A 6,740-nucleotide genomic window follows, 5' to 3' on the forward strand; every position below is an offset into this window, starting at 1 on the left:
ACAAGTGTGGTTCCAGATCTGGGAACCAGAATTCATAATTCTGCTGGGGAAGAGGGGACTCTAAAATTTTATAGAATATTATAATTTCTCACTCCTTACATGTCCACAGGCTATAAAGCTACCTTTATGTCCCCTGCACTCCACAAGTAACACCTACCTTATCTTTTGTGAGTGTACCAGTAAGACACTCTCCTCCCTAGGCTCTAAACTTTACCCAACTTGTATTTAGCTTTGACATCCACTGCTTTTGTTTCTAACAAAGATTTGATGCCCAAAAGCTTGGCTATTTTTTCTCAACATAGTCTTTTTGCCTACAAGCCCTACTCCCAATGGCAGTATCTCGTGCATTTATGACTGCAACCACTTTCTCAACTCAGGAGCAGAACTGTGTGAAGAAATACAGCCTGGAATTAAAATAGGTTGATCATAGCTAACATCCCCATCTGTCCATCAGTCTCTGCATTGCATGTTTACCTGGTGCTGGGGCAGGATCACACTTTGAATTTTGAATTTCAATATTAATTTATGAACAAAGCCATTCTCCCCTGCACCCAGAAAAATCTCTCTGGAAATCACAGAATAAACTACCTGATGTTTATTCCATTTCTTGATTAGCTAGATTAAAATTGTTTCAAGTTGTAGTGACTGATAAAAATTGAAAGATATAAACAGATAAATAATACTAGCATAAGTTTGTAGATCACATGTTTGCGTGACATTTTCCGTACCAGTATACACATACCTCTTTCATTATCATAAGCTGAACACTTTTCTTGTCAAAGAAACTAAGCCATACTTTCAAAAAGTATGCAAAATGCATACTTTGCAAAATGGAATTTTGCAGTTCCTGGGACTCACAAACTAATCCTGGGTTTCTGGCAATGCAATGAGCTGAAACTGTCAGAATTCCACCATTCCTTTGGATGGACCAGAAGATAGCAACAAACATGGAACTCTTCTCCTGCAGAACTGAGCAATGCCCTTTATCCTGGGAGTTTGTCAGGAAGAAGTTGGGAGGCAACTAGAAATCCATCTGAGAAGGGAGGTAGGTTCCTGGGAGCACTGAGATACGAAAGACAAATTTAACTGGAATCCATTTTATCAGGGAAACAGCAAGAAAGAGAGAGAAAATGTAAAGGACAGTGCAACACAAGTTCTATGTATGTAAACAAAGTACACTACTTTTAGATTATTTTAGCAATCAGACTGGAAATTGGATTTAAAAAAAAAAAACTTTCTATTTGTACATACCTGTTTCTAAGCCACACACAGAAATAATGTTATTTTTTTAAATGCACAGGCTGAGCAGTCATACCTGCATAAAGACAGTATTCTCTGTGATTTTTAGTATATTCAAAATCCCAGCTTTAGAGAAATAACATTAATTTGAAGACAGAAATCACATTTTCCATTTCCTCTAGTTACAGGTATCCCCTTAAGCTATTAAAACATAAAAGGAGAATTTATTTTTTCATGTGTTTTGCACATCTGGTGGGATTTTTGTGTCTAATTAGATTTTCTATCTTCTTATATGGCCAATTTCTTCTTGCAGCAAACATACACATACCAACAAAAAAGAAAAATCCATATTGTTTGATGTTTGGGTTGTTTTGTTGTGGGGAGAGGGAGTTGTTTATGATGGGGGTTTTCTAGCTAAAGGCACAATAACTTAGTTTTCTCTCAGAAAGTGACATTAAGTTATTAAATTAATTTATAGCAAATTCCTGAGCCAGAGTTGTGAGTGTGCTCACAGGTAACAAATGGACAAAGGGAGAACAAAATAACAAGATCACGGTAAATAGCATGACAAGCCACAGTCACCGCTCAGCAGTTACACCATAGCTTCTGGATAGCTTGTTTTTTAGTTTGGGTTTGTTTTTTTTTTTTTAATGGGGCTTAGGCTCCAGCACAGAACTTAAAAGAATAAAGGTAGATCTAGGTGCTTCTTCAAACCCTTGAGACTGCAAATAAGGTGCACATCTTTGAAAACAGACTATTATTTTATATTTGTGTAGTACTTATAAAAAAAAAAAATGTATCTGGACCACAAGGACAGATCATAAAAGAGAGGAAGACTGTATCAAAACTGGACATTTTATGTGCTAAGGGATCTTCTCCTGTAACATGTAGGAGTTATTGCTTTGGCTCTACACTATCATCCTATTCTTCAGAAAAAAAGCTGACACCCTTCATATAAAAAGATGGATTATCATGTTTAAAACATGGATTGCTACCAACATTTGAGACTTGTTTGTCTTGGAGTCAAACACCATTGAGCGAGAGGCTAACCTGATAATACCAAGTACTGACTTTGAACTCGGCAAGTTTCCTTCTTCACAATAAATCCTTTAGGACAAATGCACTCTTGCTAAGGTGGGTGGCTTCTCCTACAATTTTAAAGGAAAGAAATCTGATTAGTAAAGCTGAGCATAGCAGCTATGGATCCAAGCCCATTACAGGAATAGAAGTCACCCAACTGTAGCTAGAGCAGCACCCGTTTTTCTTCTAGTGCATGAAGAATCAGTTTCTTTGATGTCTTCAAGTCAGCATAAGAAACTGTTCATTTGCTTTTGATGAAGAACAGACAGGAAGAAGAGGAAGATGATTTCCCCTTCTTATAACTTGCCAGTTTAGCTTGTCACTCACCATGACAGCTGCTCAGTACCAAATCCAGCAGACTCATCTCTACTGACAGAAAGAATACAATCTCTACAGTCTAAGTAGAATTACTTTTACTTCCCAAACCCAACTCCACTACGAATCACTCCTAGCCTAAGCTGTTTGCCAAGACTTTTTGATTATCCTTTTTTTTCTTCCCAGGCAATTTATATCTCAGTGCTTCTCCCCATCAGCAAATTTTCAAAGCACCACAAGAAAAACCTAATGCATCTGGGCTGAAAGTAAATACGGAAGTAACTTCCAATGTGGAGCGAAACACACAGGTGACAGCAAAATACAGAACTCCCTGATATGCTTAATGCTGCTATAACTGCTTAAGCCTTGGTGAACAGGGGATTGGATAGAAAAAATGGAATAATTTAAAATTTTTACCATTTTGTCGCCTTCTCTGAAAGCTAATAGTGCTGATGCAGAAAGCAGTGGAGTACAGCTGGCAATTACAGGTATCCATTTTTAATCCCAACACTTTTTTTCAACATTAATCATGAAAATAATGGGCTGATAATCAGCCTGCTTCCTGGAAAGTCTGATCTTTACATATATTTCCTTTCTTGAACGAATACAGATGTGGATTGTTCGTTTTTAACTCTGATCTCTACGTTAAAATATCGTGTCTGTATACCAGGCAAATGGTGCAATTACAGAACATTAACAGAAAAAAATGTTACGTCAAGGGGTTGAGAGTCATCTTAGCCTAATGGTTAAAACCTCTGTATTTCCCACTCTCTTTAACAATGACAACAAATTAATGTTTTGGAGTTAATATTGCTACAGTTTAAGCCCTCTTTTTCACTATTTCTTTTTAAGCATGTAGATCTTGCATTTTGCCATTTAGAAGACTTGCAAAAGATATGACTTGATATTCCTTACATTTCTTACATAAAGGAATACAGAAGAAAAGAAAATAAAATGAAACTGGAGAAAATTCCATCACCAACAAAACAAGCTTTCATGTTAAACTGAAACAATAGACAAGGTCAAGCTGATGAGCACCATTTCAGAAATTACTGCAAAAAAACTGTAAGTTTAGATATTTGCATAAGCTGTAGACCTATGGAACAGTATTTTAACTTACTGGTAGTTCCAAAAAAAGCAAAAATATTTTTTCATTTCAAACAAGAAATTTTATTCAATTAGAGAATTAATTTAAATGTTGTGTTTAGTTATTTATATTGGTATTATTATGGTAAGTAAAAAATTGTAAACCCATTTGATAAACGTAAACCAAATATTTTTTTAAATTTTTTTACATTGCTTACAATTTAGTAAAGCTAACTTCAATTGTTAGATTTTTGAGGTTTGAATCTGCTCTTTTCATTGAAGGACAAACAAAAATTACTCAGCTCCATGGACTATAAAAGTTGAATACTGTATTTTATCTGCACATGAATCTCAGTTCTCCAGACACTGGCTGTCTGAACAGAACTAAAAAAACTGCTGCATGATTATAAGGCATTTGGACCAAGAACAAGTACCCACAAGTTACTGGAAAATAAAAAGCTTGAAGAAAACTGAAACCTTGTCCAGGGGACAACTGCTGTTCTGTGGCTTTTGGGGATTAGAAAAACTAGCCTGAGGCCACCTTTGTTAGGTCTTCAAGGACTTCCTTGCTGAATTATGTGAACATTAAAGGCTTGCAAAATAATTGCTCAACCTGACTGTGTATTCAAATTAAAATGAAAGAACTTTTGCTGTGAGCAAAATTATGTGCAAGTAGAACAGCAGTCCTTCCTAAATCTCAAGGAATATCCACTACTTCTATAAATCCACACAGGAGCCTTCTCTGCAGTGAGACTGCTTGATCTGATTTTATTACACACCAAAACCTACTGTTGAAGGAGACTTGGGAAAGAAAATGGCGAGATCTGTTTTTTTATGAGGTATTAAAACCCCTTACAGATTGTTCTCTCCCTGTTCATATTTTTATCAGATTAACAAGTCTAAACTCTTGCCCCGATCCTCAATGAATCCCTTAGTGAATTAGGAAGCTGTAAAGAAAATATTTCCAGTCCTTAGCTGGAGGCTGGAATCTTTATCACTTCTTGAATCTTTATCACTTCCTAAATATTTATCACAGCTTTTACTTCAGCATTTTAGGTTTGCTCTCCAGGTTTTTGAGCAGAAGACAATATACAACACAACAAACGCTTCTTTCACCTCACCACTACTTATATGCTTGGCTTCTGCAACAGTGTTTATCAATGACCTTCTAAAGCAAAACCAGGCCATGCATCTTTTTGACTAAAACTGAACAGAAAGACCACCATATCAGATGCTTATTAGCATCTCTTATCGTACATGGTTAGCTTTACTCAGTTTGCATGTGTTATTTTAAATATTTTTCTTTTAAGGATTGTTCACTTCACAGTAATCACCTATGTTCCTATTAATACAGTTACAGGAACTAAGCACATTTTAGATTGCTTTTTTTTATCTCTGTAAATAAAGCTTTCCATTAAGGCTTTCTATTATCTCCAGCAGTATTTTGATTCTCATGTTGATGAAATGAGGTATTGATTCCACTGAAGTAAACTAAATTAATCCAGTGTAAGAAAAGATGTAAGAGAAAAATCCACGCCCTGTTATCAGAACTGAGAAATAAGAATTCATATAGTTCACACGACAGCCAGTTTGTTGAATAAGGCAGAGAAAGACAACTTACAGTTTAATTTCCTTCGATACTGTTTTCAGTTTTACAGCCAAATATGTGCTATAAACCTCTACCTTCTGCTACAACAGTGTAATAAAGTATCCTTCAGAATTCTGTAATCCAACCATTAAAGCAGGAATATTAATGGCTTCCTAGATAACAAACAGTGCAGCTTTTTCAGGATATAAATGTAAGTTTATTAAAACTGTCTAAACATAGCAGTCCGACTCTTTAATAGTTAGGACTAACGTTAGAAAGGCAGCAGCTATTACTGCTTACAAAAATCACTTCCCTCTATTGTAATGCATATCTTGAATTGCACAGTGACTGCCAGTGACACTTGGTTTTACATAGCTATTCCTACAAATATTTAGCAAAAAGTGTTAAACATCAACTCCTGCTCTCAACTGAAATGCAAATTCAAGGATGCAGCTGTACTCCTAACAGTAGTTATACATAATGCATTTAATGAAATGAAATTTTAAGTGTCTCTTTAAAAGACTACATTACAAAAATCAATGTAAGAATACTATTGTATTTTATGTTTATATGTACTTTTCATTGTAAGGGATGTTAAAGTGCTTTATAGAAATATTTAGGTACTACAGTCACTTTTCGAGGTTTAACAGATGACAAAAACGCCACTATTAACTGTACTTCGTGAAAGCGATTATTACCTATTTTGTGAGAACAATGGAGAAAAACAGTATTAACTGCTATAGAAGGATCCTATTTATTTTTAAGTTTACATTATCACTGCAACAGTATTTAAGCAGTTCACCAAGAACAGCTTAGGGAACATATTTGTTAATATTTAAGCCCCAAGTACAAATGAAGAATTGAGGGAGAGACATTGAGCAACTTTCTCAGAGACTTGCTCAAGTCAAACTGTTCAAATGCAAGTAGACACAAACCCTAAAGCTCAAGTCTTGTGCTGTGTCCCTACTTGTGCCATTGAGTAGTAGGATATACCTATGAGTGACCAGTAACATATAGGTCCATGCCATATGTGGTCAGCGTGCCAAGTGACGTGATTCAAACAATTAGGCACAGAGCCTTAAATTTTGTACAATCGGGTCAAGACCACATCAACCACATATAGGCCTTGCATGCGGACACATACATCTATTTGTAGCCTTCCTTATACTTACTCTGGTCATACAGGGGCATTTTTTTAGCATGTCTCATGGAAATTTCTTACCAAATAACCTGACTAAAAATGGATATATTTTTCTTCTACTGTAAATATGGCTGAAGGAGGATGGTATATATCTTCTGAGGTATGCTTACAATTTTGATTGACTCAACAAGACAGAAGCCCTGTCTCCATGCTAGTTTGGAAGATCCAAACAGGGCAGTTCTAGAAAAATGAAACTGAAAGGAATGATGAAGACCCTGTTAAAAAATAAAT

At 35.7% G+C, this 6,740-nt stretch overlaps 1 long non-coding RNA gene across 4 annotated transcripts in view; it reads right to left on the reverse strand.

Moving 5' to 3' along the window:
* LOC114011410 (uncharacterized) overlaps positions 1-6,740 on the reverse strand; it is a 35,057-nt gene that overhangs the window by 25,947 nt on the left and 2,370 nt on the right. Inside the window, exon 1 of one of the 4 annotated variants that reach the window (XR_008747638.1) lies at positions 1,252-2,941. The exons of the other annotated variants lie outside the window; for them this stretch is intronic. This is a non-coding gene — a long non-coding RNA (uncharacterized LOC114011410). Of the gene's footprint in view, positions 1-1,251; positions 2,942-6,740 lie in introns of those variants that run through there. 4 annotated transcript variants of the gene reach the window in all.

This window comes from Falco peregrinus, chromosome 5 (genome assembly GCF_023634155.1).
Source record: "Falco peregrinus isolate bFalPer1 chromosome 5, bFalPer1.pri, whole genome shotgun sequence".
Taxonomy (NCBI): Eukaryota; Metazoa; Chordata; class Aves; order Falconiformes; family Falconidae; genus Falco; species Falco peregrinus.